General features: G+C 40.7%; 1 protein-coding gene across 2 annotated transcripts in view; it reads right to left on the bottom strand.

Annotated features, from left to right (window-relative positions):
* The window catches only part of shisal1b (shisa like 1b), a 52,340-nt gene that overhangs the window by 33,260 nt on the left and 1,757 nt on the right, over window positions 1-17,323 (bottom strand). The window lies entirely within an intron of this gene.

The following is a 17,323-nucleotide window of genomic DNA, read 5'->3' as shown; positions in this document are numbered from 1 at the left end:
TCCCCTCTGGTTAGTGCACGGCCGTAGGCGGTGCAATAATTTTAGCCTGTATTATCTTTCTCTCTTAGGTTAGTGGGCTGCCTTTCATAGCAAGGCAGTACATTAACATTAGCACAAACATGAGCACTTCACTGCCCTCCACTAGTGCACCGCCATAGGTGATGCAATAATATTATCTTGCATTATCTTTTTCTCTCAGGTATTTCTGCACGTTTTGATACCTCATTTGTAGGTGTGCACGCAGCGGTATGAGCCGCATTAACGGTTACGGAAGAAAAATAAAGAATATTAACGCTTGTTGGGTGTAGAGTAATAGGTTCCTGCCATTGCTTTGCATGGCAGGCCCCAATGAACCCGAGGACACACAATAATAATAACAATAATAATCTAAAGCACTAATGTCCAAAAGAAATACGTTTTAGCTACAGTATTTAATATGAATCTCAACAGTGTTTAAATACAGATAAACATGCACATAATTGAATTATTCAGTTAACATAACAAGGCAATGAACTGAGTGAATCATTTAGAGACGCTAGGCAAAAAAAAAAAACTCAGCTGTTTTTAACATGCTGTCTCTTTGTTATGAACTGACGAAGCAGGGCTGGAGTAATAGCCGACCCCACAGAGTTCCAGCTGCAGGAATCGACATAAATTTAATAGAAAACACAGAATCAAACACAAGTAGTTTTTGGTATATATGATGCTGAATACATTTTCCAGATCAAATCTGCTAAATTAAGCCCAGAGGCAGCAGCAGCATGTTTTGGTCGAGTGGATTGATGTCGCCTGGGAGACGTCGACGTCACAGAAGACACAGAGAAGCATGTACCACCTTATAATTAGCTACCACAATGTATAATACAGGAAATTAATATAGTCCATCTTTAAGGGGGGTGGAAGCTGAAGGAGAGAAACAACAGGGTTGCCATAGCGCCTGTTGGGCAGACTTTGACCAGTTTGGCAGCGTGACGAGTTCAACTAGTGTGCAGCGCTTCTGCTAAGCTGCATGTGTGGTCTTTTTTTTTTTTATTGTTGTTGTTGTTTCTGATGTGGTCTGTTAGATTAACAGAAGAGGAAGAAGATGTGTAGTCCATCTCTAACCTGCAGGAGGTCTGCTCTGTCACCACCTGAAACATGATGGAAACCATCCTGCTTGGTGTTCAACCTTTACCCTCATTAATTTAGCTGTACATGCCAGAATGGAAAATGTGGCTTATTCTCCCACGACCCCCCAAAAAGACAGGCAGAATAATAGCTCACGTTCTTCACATAAAGATTTTTCTATTAAAGCCGTTTGAAACATTTCTGTTAGCATCTATCAGAAGGTAACTCTGATCTAAAGGACTTGATCTCTTCAATTTCAAGGTTATCAGCAATACGATGCATCGCAAATATTTATAAAACTCAAAATCCAAAGTGATTTTAAATATTCAATGTGAAACCTTAAACAGTGAAAAGGGTTAAACTTCCAGTCTTACGCACATTAGACACTTAGTTAGTGTATAATACCTCGTAAATGTCTTTTATTATGATTTTATGTGATAGATCAACAAAAAGTATTGCAATTATAGTTTGATTTGTGCGACCAAAGATCAGGGCCATGCAGGGGGGAGGTGGCTTGAACGAATGTTGTTTCTCATTCTCAATGTTCTTTTTTATGTGTGTGTTTCTCTCTTTGTGTGTGTGGAGGCCTGCCTGTGACCCTCAACAATAATTTTTACTTATTAAAAACAATTTAGCTAAATAAAATTGTCTGGCTTCCATCAGCCACATGGAGACCATTAACCAAAGTTCATGCTCCATCTTCTCAGGTGCTTTGCTATGCGAGTACGGAGTAGACTAAAGTACACGAGTATTAAGCTATTATATGTTATTAAGCAACTGACGAAGTGAAATGAGCGTGCTGTGTGTGGATTGTGCAGAGATTCTTATGGGCAGGAATATTTTTTTTTCAACATACACCTGTTTGGGGAGAAAAATGCAGGCCTTAAATGAAAGCTACACAGAAATCAAGAAGAACTCCTTCACTCCACTTCCCAAACACAGAAATGTTTTGGATGCAGACACAACTTTTGACTCAGGGTTCATTAGGCTGGCCCAGAGCTATTCAAAATGCCCGGTGCGTTGCAGGCAGGGTAGAAAAGACAAAGACAGATCCTCAGTGGCTCCCTCTGCTCTGGGTCAGGCACCCTCTATCACTTTGACATAAATCAACCGTACCGCGACTGTCACCTAAGGAACACGACCTACAGAGCAGGTACAGCCTTCTTCAGGTTTGCTCTCTGATCCACCAGACCTCACCACTGCACACAGGATCTGGGCTGGAGGTGAGCGGCCGTGAACAGAATGAGGAACCTCAAATCTAAATATGTCACAAATAGCAGCCTAAAGCCCAGTGGCAACAATTCAGTCCGTATCACGTATTGAAAGCTAGTATGAAAAAAAGCTGCCCGTTTTTCAACATTTTGATTTGTACAGAGAGTCCGGACCATCAGCTATTGAAAGATGATTGCTTGCTGGAGGCGTTTTACCCAGTTTTTATTCCTCCAGCCAAAATCAACCTGAGAAATCCAGCTCAATAGGAGAAAACCTAGATGTAGTGCTGAAGAGAGATGAGAATCAGGTGGATTTGTGTAGAAAGGCAATGGCCAGGCTAACGGAAAGCCAGACATGGCACAATTCGGTAAATAAAAATGTCCCAAAATTGAAAAATATGAAAATTATATTAAAACTTGAGATGTATTTGTCAAATAAATGAATCAATCTTTACCTTCATACAATATTAAAATACCCATTTTTCATTTGGCTTATTTGGAATTTCATTAAGGTTTTTACTTCATTACTATGTGGTGAATTTATTATGAAATAATTTTTTCTCTCCACCTTAAATCTCTCAGAGATGCCAACACCCCCTTAGATTCGTAAACTTAGCCCCTCTGAGTTATTTTTGATCTTTAAAGCATTCTGCAGCTGAGTTTCCATGGAGATTAACCACTCAGATATTAAGATTTACTTAGACAGATACCGCAGCAATTTAAATGTTTTCACAATTTACTTCAAAACATTTGCTCAATGTTTTGAGCAAATGTTTTCTTAATGTCTACAGTCTCAGATGAACACGCTCTACCAGCAGCAGCATCAGCAACCCCAAAACAGCAACATTGTGACCCATCAGGTAAAACATAGGCTACTCTTAGGCCACTTTTGCTTTCCATTGTCCCGACTCCATAAGTAGATTCAGCTACAGCTGCAGATATACTGAGACTAATTTACTCAGAGATGAAATCTACTGACAAATTACTTCTGAAGGAAACTGGATTCACTGTAGCTTTATTTAGGTGTATCAGACATGGAGGGAATATTTTCTCAGACTTTTGCTGGTGGAAGACAAAAAGTAATATTAATAATAATAATTTCCCTTCCGCTTGAAGCGTATGCACAGCTGTCATATAAAATCCCCGAGAATTGAATCCCAATAAAGGTTGCAACGTGACAAAACAGGAAAAACGTCCATCTGCGTCCTGATTACCACTGGGCCGTTCTGTTATCTGTACTTTTTCCAAGGTGATAAATGTATGCATGCAGACTGAGAGAGGCAGTTAAGGAGACAGCTACTGGAGTTTAATAAGTTGAACTCATTACACAATCAAGGTCTGGAAGTCAGCTGGGGAATGGAGGTTCTTGGAAGCCAAACTGAAATGATGCAAATCTATAAAGACTTCATTTTCATGTGGTGCAGAACACTTCAGCACCAAATGCTACCTTTGCAAGAGATTGGATTCTTAACAATACTTTACATGGATGTCTTCCTTTGTGCTAAAACTGTTGAAACCATTTTTTTTTAGCATTTTAATGTCACATTTCAAACGTTTTATTTCCGTTTCTCTCAACCTAACAAGGTGAATCTTGCTGTGCATCGTACCCTGCTTAATGAGACTCACTGGAACGAGAATTTATTGAACTTTGAGTCTACTTGGGTTTGCTCAATCGGCGGTAATGATTCGTGCCCCACGCTGCAGCAGCATCTTTCACGTGAAGACAATAAAAAGTGTGAATGCCAAGATCTTAATATAAAAAAATGAGACCATGATAAATCATTTCAGACTTTTTTATACCTTCAGCGTGACGAATCTCCTGCATTAGTCAGCTGAAAAATAAACAGACTTGTTGAAGGGAGAATCTGGGGGGGAAATAGAAGGAGCAGCTGCATTGTCTTGCTGCATAAGCATTCAGAGTTTTGAATCTGAATGCTTAACTCCAGTATCCACAGTTCTGGCTCAAAAACTTTCATCAACTGTAGAGAATCTGATTAACTATGAATGTACGGGTGCGTACTTTGCCTTCTGTAGGCAAAACCACAGTTGTTCAAGAGGCTACAGAGGATTTAAACGATCTAATTGTACAAACATGTCAGTTAGGAAAAGATTAAAATGGTACAGAGTTGGTCAGTAAGTGGAAAGGTTTTGGAACAGCAATGACATTATAAACACTAAATGTTTGTTCACAACTCATAAACGTTCACCATATGGATGAACAAAAGAGTCGCTTTGGAAGACTGAAGCTCACTTTCAGAAGTCAAAATGGATGAAATTGGGAAATTTAATATCAGACAACGGCCATTCTGTCAAAATAACTCACCGATATGAAAGGCGTTTTTATATGACAAATCAGTGACAATAATGCCGGCAGCACAGAAGTCAAATTTGCACTGTTTGAGTGTCATCGTGTTAGAAAGAGCAAATGCCGTGAAGAAATTTGACATTAAACATAATGCAAGTTGAACATGCTACATCAGCCTCCTTTTTATCATTGGCTAACAGGCTAACTTGACAAAGAAAATTATGGATTTTAAATAGAAAGCCATATAGTTTCAGTAAAGTAGGTATAAGAAAAAAAACTTTTGGTATTGGTATCTGTTATCAGCCAAATGAGTTTTAGTATATCGGCATATCGGATATTGACCAAAAATTCAACATCGTGCATCCCTGGTAGTTACGTTTGGTCCAAAACTCCCACATGTTTGATAGAAAGGTGACTATAAAGAGTATTACTTTGAATCCAAGGATGCTTCCAAATAAACAAAATGAAGAGTTAATGGAAGACAATCAAAGTCCAGAACTGAGTCTGAAGGCTGTTGATAAAAAAATATGTCCACACAATCTGATTGATTTGCAGAAAAAATCAATCAAATCAAGATTCAGGACACTCAGACTCATTTCAAAGACTGAATGGGGAAATTGACTGAAAAGTTGCTTCAGTTGTTCGTACTTCTGCAGCCAAGTTGGTACAGGTTTATTTATTTTCTTCTTTACAGATTTATTAGTTGAATAAATTAATTTTTTTAAGTATCTTAGATTAAAGCTGGAAAATGACTTATAGTTTCTTTTCTTCCACCGTCACACAAACCTGGCATCTCAAACAGTGTGTGTGTAAAACTTTTTGTATCGCCGGCTAGTTTCCACAGTTCTGCAGCATCCAAAGCCACAGAAAACGTTCCAGTGTTTGTTCTGAAGCATCTTCCAGCACTTACACTTCCATCACGGTTCTGAGCGTTCTGCAGGCAGCCGAGGCCTCATCTGGGTCTCTGGCAGCTCACAGACTGTGACTCATGCAGCAGAACAACTGGACCTATTTTAGCCCCGAAGTTAAGGAGACGTGTCCTGCAGACGTTCTGTGTCTGCGATGCAGAGAGGACACGGCGGCACGTCCCCGGACAAAATAAAAAAAGCCGGCATTGTTTGTCTGACTTTGCTTCAACCACACGCAGAGCTCATCTGGTTTCTCTTGGAAATGTTCCCCGTCATCATCGGCTGACCCCGGGATTTAAAATAGCTCCTACCCAAAGACAAGTAGTCCTTGGGGAATTTCAAAAATGGCAGAAAAAAACCCCCAAAACAAAACAAAGCGAGACATGGCAACGCAAAAGAAAACCGCTACGATAGTCAGGCCTTTGTTGTACTGTTACTGGCTGCATAAATATTCATGTTTTAACATCTTCCACCAAAGCAAAGAGGAAACATTTGACTAAAGGTTGGCATTTAGAAAAAAAAAAAATCTGTGCATGACCCAGAAGTAGGGAGGGTTTAAATTAAATAAATAAAATTAAGCCCAAACATACTAATCTGGGGTTTGCTTTTCATTCAGAGCAAGAGTTTCTCATTGCCCTTCATAGAATTCAGTGACAAGAGATCCTCTCTTTTGTGATTCAGAAATTGAATTGGTTAGTTAATGGGATCCTTGGGGACAAAATAAAAGCAGTGGAGGCAGCTTAAAAGAAAGATGCAACAGAAATATAGTTTTATTTTGTGTTTAACTGGAGATTGGGAGAAAAATGTTTTTGTCACATTAAATCTACGTATTATCCGAGACAAAAGCGAGACGGAGGAAAGTCTTTTTGAAAACGAAGATGGAACAAGAGATATTTCTGAACAGAAGCAAGAACAAGAGGACTGGAGCTTTTAGTGCACTTAACGATAGGGTGCGATCGATATATAAATGATTAAAAAATTGCCTGAGAACACATTTGCATAATCCATTAGGAACAGAATGTCACTGAAGAGTTACTTTACAAGTGCTTTGAGGATCCGATCCAACACTGCAGCCAATCGCTTAAAAAAACTAAACTTTTAATCAGCAGTGACTTTTACGACCATATTGGATAGAAAACATCATCACGTTAAGAGAAGGCTTACATACTCCTCGGGCCTGAAAATAGCCACAGTAGATTCAGCGTAGGTCATCTCTAGGGGTCAGAGGTCACACACAAGTCCGTACCACGCAGCCAAAAATACCTTGGATGTGAAAGGATAAAGCTCCCCACTCCTCCTCATCCAAATGCTAATGGTGTTTTGGCAGTCGGCTTAAACAGCCAATAAAAAATAAAAATAAATAAAAATATCCTAGAAGTTGAGGAAGTGTTTGTGTTCTGATCCAGAGATTGTTACCGGAGGTGTTGGTTGGCTGGCCATCGCAGCGGGATCGCACCTCATTAACGAGGCTGTTCTGGTTTTGACCCACCTCACTTTGGTGCGTTGTCAATAATAACTTCCTGTTATGTCCTCAAATGGCCCCCAAATGCCTGGAAGTTCAAACTCTTAGCTCATACGTTTCTGCAGCAAGGCTGCCCTAAACCGAACAGACTGTGGAATCGTTTGTTTTTCCCCCCCCCCCATTATCATAATGAACAATAGAGTCACCTATTGTTATTCACCAATAACACGCCAATGTGATTTTGGTGCCTGTTTAAATTCTAAGTAATTATAGTAGAAACGGATTAGAGAGAGCTGTTATATTACACGTTGAATGTGAAATTAGAGTCATTTGAGCCCATAATGACTCATGGATTATAGTGAGGCTTTATTTAGCATATCATCCCTGTTTGCGTGTGTGTGTGTGTGTGTGTGTGTGTGCGTGTGCGTGTGCGTGTGTGTGTGTGTGTGACAACAGAAAAATATAAAAAGCTTTGCAGCAGCTGTGGCAGACATTTGATTTTGCGTTTACATGTGCCAGTGGTTTATCTCAACACACAGAAGTACAACCTTCAGCGTCCCGAGCGTCTCTGCTTTTCTGCTTTTATACCAATGCTCTAAGTCCAACAGCATATAGGGAGAATACACACCCCTACAACAACTTCCACAGAGCCATATATTAGCAGAATATCGAACATTAGCAGATCTGAGTCGTTGTAAAAACAAATCCTGAGAATAGAAAATAGATTTTGGCTCAGATCTTACGCCAGAAACACCTCTGCGACACATAACCCCACAGACTGATTGATTATAACCTGGGCGTAGGTTTGTAGCTATCAGCCCAGGGAATGCTTCACCAGTGGAGAGAAAAATAGGTTCAATAAATAGTGGAAAAAGGTCTGTAAAGCAGCTGAAGATAAGTAGGGATTGGCTTTGAGAGGGACAGGAAGACTCTAAAGCAATACTTAATTAGGAACAGCCCAATTAGGGTTTTTCAGCCGATGTGGCAGCATTCTGGATCAGCTGCGGCTGATCCAGAATGCTGCTGCTCACGTTCTCACTAAAACCAGGAAGGTAGAGCACATAACACCAGTTTTAAAGTCCCTCCACTGGCTCCCTGTAGCTCAAAGAATAGACTTTAAAATACTGTTGTTAGTTTATAAATCACTGAACGGCTTAGCACCACAATACATTAAAGATCTGCGGGGCGTGCTGTGGTGGCGCAGGGGGTTAGCACGCCCCACGTTTGGAGGCCTTAGTCCTCGACGCGGACATCGCGGGTTTGACTCCCGGTCCCAACGACCTTTGCCGCATGTCTTCCCCCCTCTCCTCACCCTCCTTCCTGTCTGCCTACTGTAGAAAAAATACGAGCCACTAACGCCGCAAAAACCCTTTGGAGAAAAAAATGGAAAAAAAAGATCTGCTGTTGTTGTATGAACCTTCCAGACCTCTCAGGTCTTCCGGTTCTGCTCTGCATCCCCGGAACCAAACGAGGAGAAGCAGCATTCAGCCTCTATGCACCACAAATCTGGAACAAACTTCCAGAAAACTGTAAAACAGCTGAAACACTGACTTCTTTTAAATCTAGACTAAAAACCCACCTGTTTAGGATTGTATTTGAAATGTAATCAATTACAAATTTATTGATGGAACTTGACTTAATGCTGTGTTTTGATTGTTGATTCTATGTTGCATTGTGTTTCTGTGTTTGTAATGATGTACAGCACTTTGAAACGCCTTGCTGCTGAAATGTGCTATACAAATAACATTTGATTGATTTAAATATTAACCATTTAGTAGAACAAATCTCCATTGATCTGCTGCATAAAGATGCAGTAAAGCAACACCACTTATCAGCGCTTCAGTATTATGAACTCCTCCCGACAAACTCACACACAGCAGACGTCATTATTATTTGTATTGTTTGTATTTCATGTCAGTCACACATTATGTGACAGGCCGCGATAAAACCATGACCAAGTGTCCTATGAAGCGTTTGGAGTTATTTATAGGTCCTGAAAGTGTGCATTCTAAGCTTTCTAATGATGTCAAATACATTTAAATAAAAACATGGAAGATGATGTGGCCAAATGAAAGTTGGCACTCGGGAAACCAGATTCCTGAGAAAACGACTCTCAAAAGTTTCAAACACTGATGAACAACCTGTCTGTGTTAACAAAAACTCTTCATTTTGCACTAACCCCACCCTCCAGTGCTCACTGTCAACAGGTGTGCAGACACAAGCTCTCATACACCAGCTTTTGTCTGACTTATCTCGCTGAAAATGAATATTTTTATTACCTCTCTTGCTCCTGCAAAGGATGTTTTCCGCACTGATCAGCTTTCTAAGGTGCTAAATTCATTTTGTTAGCTCTCTCTTCCGACATAAACCGTTGATAATTTGACTATTAAGTATTTTTTTTCAATGTCACATATTTGTAGGCAGACAAAGCTTACAGCAAAAGTTGTTGCTGTATTTTAGCTCCTTTTTTGCCCCACATGGACCACTGTCTGGGTCACACGACGCAGATCAGCGGAAAACACCAGCAGACGACACAGTGGAAAACAGCGACTGGTTATAGAACCATAAAATATTGTTTACTGCCTGCGATACGCGACACAAGATTGTAGGTTATGAGTTCAAAATGTGTTTGAGCAAAATATGGGTGCATAGCATTCTGGGGGGGGGAAATCCCAGACTATAATAAAAACATAAAAAGTCCTAAAAAATAAATAAATAAATAAAACATCCAGTCTTTAAATCCCAGACTTCAACACTGATCATTTCAAAACCCATAGTTGGAGTGGAATATGTCATCTCTATCTTAAATATTAAATGTGTCATTTTTGAAGGTTGTACAATCTTTTGTTCTTTTCATAAGTCAGATTAGTATACATTTTATTCCTAACTACATACTTCAACATACATATATTATTCAACGTGTCTACAGTAGGAGGTTATGTAATCAGCTGCAACTAAGTAACATCAGTGTTTAACCCTTTGTTCAGATCAAGCACGTCACAGTAGAGTTGTTTTTCTTTTTTCAGGAGTATAGCAGTGGGAATATCCTCCCACTACTTTGAAAAAGATTGTTGATGGGATTTTAAGGAGAGACAAATGCAATTTCCCACCAAAAATGAAAGCTGGCATTTTCCATTACAAAACAAAAACTGCAACTTTCATGATGAAATGACGAAATCAAAAGCTCTGTGTTTGAAGATGCAGAGAAAACCTTGCTTCTAACAAATCGGCTCATACATCACCGTTTGTATGCACAGTTTTATTTTGTGTGGGTCTAAAGTACATGTGTCCCTGCTTCTCATTGCAAACAGCTGAAGACAAGCCAGTTTGAAATCAAATTTCCAAGAGCGGCGACTGTCTTTCTTATGACAGTCTGAAAGTGCATAGAGGGTCTCTCATCTTGCATCTGACATTTGGTGGCTTTAAATCCACTGCTTGCATTTGGAAGTGAATGTGCAACGTCTTAGCACTTTTTTAAAGCTAGATTTTAAAATCTGAACAGTAAAACCTTGGCACACATTTTAATAATTACCAACAGTAAATATTTACAGCTGCGTGATTAAAAACTCACACAGTGCCATGCAGAAGCATTCACACTCCTGTGTTTATTCTCAGCATTAATATTGCTGTTCTGTGAAGGACTCAGGTTTGTTAGAACAAACAGCATCATCATGTCCGCTGTGAACAAAGAACACAGCGGACAGGTCAGGGATCCGGTTCTAGAACAGTTTAACGGAGGGTTAAATTATGAAAGAAATGAAGCGTTACAAGTAACATAGTAAAAATCACCTAAAAATGCAAACAGTACGATGCGACAGCTGAAAACTTGCGCAGATAAATAAGTCTGGAACAGCTGCAGAGATTCTCACCTCAGGTAGGCGAACATGTTGACAGTACAGCTATTACAGCTAACATGCCTATTGTCCAGTTTGTCACAAGTCATGTTGGGGAAACTGCAAACACATGGGAAAGGGTGACCTGGCCATTGTCAGAGGCATACAGATGGAAAACATCATTTTCCAATGATGGAAAACTAGCAAATTGCCTGATCACTCCCACAGTGAAAAACACGGTGGTGGCAGCATGACACTGTGGGGAATTAAATGATCAGATTAAAACATGTCCATTTGCTCAAACGACCCAGTCAGCCTCCAGACCCAAATCAATTTGGGTCTACAAACATATACCAGTTAATGTTTGTAGAGGCTCTCCGTTTAGATCTGACTGAGTTTAAGACAAAGTTTTCAGAAACTGGTAGACATTCCTTAAAGAACATGTAGCTGTCTGAAGAATTGACCCAAGGGCATAGACACAAATGCACAACCCTTTTCAAATTTAAAATTTCAGCAGTTAGGTGTCATTTTTTTTATCCTCTTTACTTGGCATATCACAAAAAATCTCAATAAAACCCCACCGCCGTTTGGGGTTGTAACATTAAAGAATTTAACGGGGAAGAATACTTTTACAATATGCAAATAATAAAATCAAGTTCCACTGACATAAAGCTCTGATGTTTTTTTTTTTGTTTTTTAAAGTATACTTTGGTGTACTTATTTATGGTTTAAAAACAATCCAAAGTAGCAAATTAGGGTGCCTAATATCATAGATTTTCGTCTGCAGAACTCCATATTTTCATAAATACCCATCTGTCCTCCTGTGGCAGATTGTTCTAGTATGATTTAACCGTTTCGACTGAATTAATGCTCAGAGGAGCCAGGGCCATTTTTCTCCTGCTCTGCGCTTCACCCGAGACACAGAAGCAGTGAAACACAGAGCAAACACTGCATTAATATTCACAAAAGCCACTGGGCAATCCTTCGTCAGAGTTGCCGCAGCTCGTCTGTCACTTGATTATTCATTTCTGGAGCTGCACAAACAGAGGAAATGCCTCTCTGATCCCCCAAACGCCCACGCCCGCTCGATAAGAAAAAATAATTAAATAAATAAATCTACAGTGAGGAAGCTCAAAGCAACCCGCAGACATACAGATGAGGATTGTGATGTAATGAAATTCACTTTGTGATTGAGACACTATTGAGATATAGGGATTTAAAACTTCAGAGCTGTTTCACTGGAGCTGCGACATTGTACGCATGTAAAGAAAGGTGTTGGATGATGCTGGATGCCCAACGATGCCACTTGACGAGGATAGCTGATATTAGCTCTGACGTTATAAAAGTATCACCACGGCTTTCTGCTGAGAATCCTTAGGATTGACGAGCAGGGGAGGCGTAACGCTCTGAAAGCTCTGCTAGAATATCATCAGATCACTGGAGTCTGGTATGGAGGGAAAGTTGCCATCATAGGCGATGCCATTTGCCTCTGTTGGCCTCTATACAGTATCTCATTCATGCACACGTGAAACTACAGGCATCCCTTTTTCCAACTTTGTTTTGTCTAACAAAGACGCACTCATCTATTTGGAGGTAATTCAGCTTAAAGGATCAATTGAAACTGCAATTTTCTCTCTCTCTGAGAGTTAGGCTGAGGACAGGGGAACCCGGTGTGAACCCTCTGGAGAGCGACGTCTGGAAGTCAGAGCAAATAAACCAAATAAAAGAAGAGTTTTCAGAAAAACAAGACACCTCCGTCCTCTCCGAGCGGCTGCTGTTTATTTCGGGGGTCTGGAGAATGTAATCATTTGACTGCTGCTGGTGTTTATTAATCGGTTATACTCTCAGTTGGAAATGGTTCAATGGGATTTTCTTTGGTGTGTTTTTCTTGGAGGGACGGGTGACGGATGGATTAGAGGACTCTTAGCAAACCTGATAAACGCAGCTGTTTCTATTAAAATGCGCAAGTGAGATTTGATCAGAAATGTGCTTTACGGCTTTTTAATTATCATTTTTTTAACGATTCAGATCTTTTGGCTTATTTTTTTTAAAGTTTCAAACTGAATCACAGTGTAAATCTGCTATTGAACAAATTAATTGACGATTAATAGTTACTGATTTGGAACATGAGCGATAAATTGAACTAACAGAAAATATAACAATGAACAAATGGAAAAGCAGCCGATCTACTTCTGCTGATGAATAATTATACTATTCATTGGATTTATCTCTAATCCAGGGCTCTCAGAGTCCGGTCCTATAGGGCCAGTGTCCCGCAACTTCTGTAGAGTCTCTCGTTCATCAGAGCTGGATCAATAAATTGGATCATTAGCTTTTCTCTGTATAACCTGACTGCATGCTGAGGAGGTGATTCAGCTATTTGATTCGGCCGTGCCAGATCAGGAATATTTCAAAACGTTTGCGGGACAGTCATAATTTCCCAGACTTTATTGAAAAGCCCCGAGTAAAAAAGATATCTGCTGTAATCTGATTTTATTTGATCTAATCCCAGATAGAGAGAAAAAAAGAGTGCAGGGTTTTTTTTTGTTTGTCTGTTGTTTTGTTTTTTTATGCAGTTCCAGCTCACCAGTGTAACACACAACTTCCTCCTGATTCTGACTGGAAAAGCTCTGCCTTGATTTCTGGATATCCAGCCAGCAGGCAGGCATAAACATCCAGCCCCTTATCTCCAGCTCCGCTTAAGAGGTGTCTGCCTTTACAGACAGCATGGGCTGCTTAGGTTGAGTAAAGGGAGGTTTCCCAGTGAATGATAAGGGAACAGGGGGCTCTTCGGGATTACACAGAGGAGAAAAAACTCTTCTTAGGAATGTCTGTAAAGAAGAAATCTCACAGGAGTGTGTCAGGCAGACAAATAACAGTATTATTAAAAAACAAAACAAAAACAAGCATCTTCAGTCACACCAGGAACAGCTGATCAGACTGGACTGCTTGTAGTTCTTGACTCAAAAATTTCCACATCTCACTTCTTCTTCTGTGGTATTAAGGTGGCTAAGTACTCTCCATCTCACTACCAGATGTTGCTGCCAGATCCAACATGGTGGGCCCAAATGGAGACATGGAGAATGATGTGATGTGAAATGATTATTTAGAAAATATTCTCACACCAGGACCTCGGAAAAATTCTCTACTGGCTTTAAACACACATATAAGTAACCGTATCAATATTCAAAATGTCTCCAAGCATAATATTCATAATCCATTGCAGGCCAGCATGTGCATGTAAGAGTAATCCTAGAAATTGATTGAAGCAATCTGTCTCCATCTCTGTTTGTATTAGCAGAAACACTCAGTCAGCTGTTTGCGCCATGAAGGGTAGGATATCTGCCTCTTTCACACCAGGATTACAGCTGACAGCGCATGTGACCTGAAAAGAAAATTAAAGCTTAAAAATGTCCCATAACGGAGGGCGGTTCAATGCTACAGAATGAAACATTCGCTCCTCAAGTCACGCTGACAACACTCTTTGATGAGGAGGGTGATACAAAAAAAAGAGACAAATAAATATAACGGTTCTGACATGTGGAGATGCACGTCTTCACACTTTTGCAGCAGACCTGACAATTCACTCCGGCATCGTGGATCTGTCTACAAAATAGACTACGACCACGTAGTTCACCCAAACCTGTTCAGTTTTCAATTTTCTGTGCAATTTCTGAACCAATTTCAAGTGTACCTTGGTGTTTCGAAATTCAGAGGAATAAAAATTTGAATGTAGCACCTAATCCTTGACACACTGGTTAATCGTGTAATGCTGTGTACAAGCGATAAAGAAAGTGCCAAGTAGGTTCACGGCTTAGGAAGGCTAACTACAAAGGTAGTGTCTATTAGTTAATAAGCTTCAGAGCACTGGGGTTATATTTGGCTTCCTGTAGGCAGTTATACTGCTGGCATAATGCTCACGTCTGCTCACCGTGAGATAAAGTGACAGACTCCTGGCTCGTCTTCACTCAGACACACCCTCCTCTGTCTGCTCTCTGATCTGATGTATGACAGGATTCGGTGTGCTGGGATCATCGCGGTACACAGAGTTCCTCTCAGGAAATTAAAAGGTTTAGATTTCTTTGCGGAGCCATGATAAGGACCTCCAAGCTGACCGTGACCACCACATTAGATTTCGCTTTTTAACTCCGTCCTCCTGATCGTTCTGGCACGATTCGGGCATCACAAGGTTTCCCTCAGTCAGAAGATTGTTTGGATCTGATGCCCTCCAGCTGCTCTACTGTTTCAACAGGGGTTTGATCATCTGTTCTAAATTTGAAATTCTCCACACTTTAAAATTTCACCTTGGGGGCTCCTGCCAAACAACCTGTCACAACTGCTCTGTCAGCTCTGCCTCGTCCAGTCGGTGTAGATGTACACCGACTAGTGTAAGTCCCTTTCTGGAACCATGGGGCGTGTACTAGAGGTGAATCAGGACATTTCTATTGTGCATGAGAGTAAATACGGGTGCACATTATTGCTTTTTCAGTTCACTGACTCCTCCTAGTCAGGAAAGGTCAGTGAGCCATGAAGGACTTGCTATAACCATCTCCGAGAGGCAGCACATCGTCGTCTGCGTATTTAAGGCGAGGTGACGGAAAGTGGCCGTCAACTATTGACTGATGGTTGAACTTCACATTCCTGACCTCACATGTCTTCAGTCCCTCAGACGGAGCAGATTGTGACTGTGTGAATACAGACTAAGCACAAAGCGAGCGCGAACAATCCTGCAGCGGAACAAGGCTGTTTTAAATGCTCGCTTTTCACTTCAGGGGTCTCTGCATAAACACATCCCACTGAGCATACACCAGCACTTTCCTGTCACTAAAATGAATAGACTGGAGGCTTATGCAATATCTCTCCTTTCTTGTCCAAACACTCCGAACACAGAATAACTGCCTTACCACCCAACAACGAATATTTAAAGGAGTTCACAGCTCATTGCCACACTCGAGTCGTTATCAAAAGGCCTTCTTCGCCGCCGGTGCCTGGGCCGACTTTTGCATCGGCTCTTATCTTATCCGTGCTGAAAAATGGCTGCAGGAAGGGTTTGTGATAAAAACTGAGCATGGAGGGCCTTTGTTGGTTTCAAGGAGATTTACTCAGTCACAGAAGTAAACAAGACCTGAACAATGCGAGATTTTTTTAAGGCATGTGAAGTGAAAAACTTGAATTTCTCTCTGGTTGCTGCGATAGCCACAGTGAAGGCCACAGAGGGGGCTGGACCTTTTGGTCCTTTGAAGCTTTTACTGATCATGCATTAATTTGTTCCTACCAGGGGGACATTTTGTTCCCACGCTGACAGCCCATGATTTTAATTTATTTTTCTATCATTTCCTCATAGGATACTGTATTGAAATGCAGTAAGTAACATCTACCTGGTGAAGGTTATTATGGTTTAATCAGCAGGCAGTCTGTCATGTTTAATGAGAATAAATGGACATCAGAACAGTCTGATACAAAGTTTTCATTAAATAATTATTGACCCCACTAGGGGACAAGGGTGTTAGAAAATGGATGGATGGATGGACGGACTATTAGGGACACCTTACTAAGACCACACTGAACCTCTTATTATAGAGTTAACAAGGTATCTGAAGTATTCCTCAGAGTACTGATCCATACTGATATGACAGCATCTCTCAAGATTTGTTGACTGCACATCTTTGACACAAAATGTCAGTCCCATTACATCCCAAAGGCTCTCTGTTGGGTTGAGATCTGGAGGAGTACAGATAACATTTTGTCAAATTCAAGATGTGTTTGGTGATTTGGGTCTTGTTACAGGGTGACTTATCCTGCAGGAAGCAACCATCTGAAGATGGGTAAAGTGTGGTAAGAAACTGATGGATATTGTCCGGAGTGTTAGTCAAATGGGTTGTGACATTTAATGGATGATCAGTCGGTACTAAAAGACCCTGTTCTGCAGTTTCCACAGTTCGGTAAGGTAAAATCCTAGCTGAATTAGTATGATGTCTTACTGTCCACCGATCAACGGACTGTGACACCACTAGCTCCACCCTAACAGTACCGTACCACTGTCCAGTGGACCCACAACTGAAGGGGTTCCAGGATTTGTGTGGTACGGGTCGGCTGCATGGCTGCTCTCACATTGGAAACATAAAATAGCTTACCAAAGCACATTGTTCCTTGTTGTGCTGCTCAGTGGAAATGAGGCAGAAGTGTGCCAAGAAAATATCCTTTACACCGTGGCACCATGACAACCAGCCTGAATTGCTAATACCAGGAAGGATGAATTCATTTTCAGCATCTTAATACTGCAGGTGAAGACAAGACTCATTAGATCATGCAATGTTTTTGTGTTGAGATTTTGTTGACCTCCCATTGGCTGTTTGTAGCCAATGGGGTTACACCCGGTGTGGGCATCTGCTGCTGTAGCACATCCACTTATAGGTTCGTATTGTTGTGTGTTAGCAGATTGTATTCTGGAAACATTGGTTGCAGTAAGTTGCTATATAAACCGCTTTTACCTTTTT

This window comes from Xiphophorus couchianus, chromosome 2, assembly GCF_001444195.1.
Source record: "Xiphophorus couchianus chromosome 2, X_couchianus-1.0, whole genome shotgun sequence".
Lineage (NCBI taxonomy): Eukaryota > Metazoa > Chordata > Actinopteri > Cyprinodontiformes > Poeciliidae > Xiphophorus > Xiphophorus couchianus.
The sequence above is the reverse complement of the archived record's forward strand: the minus strand, read 5'-3'. Positions and strand labels throughout refer to the sequence as shown.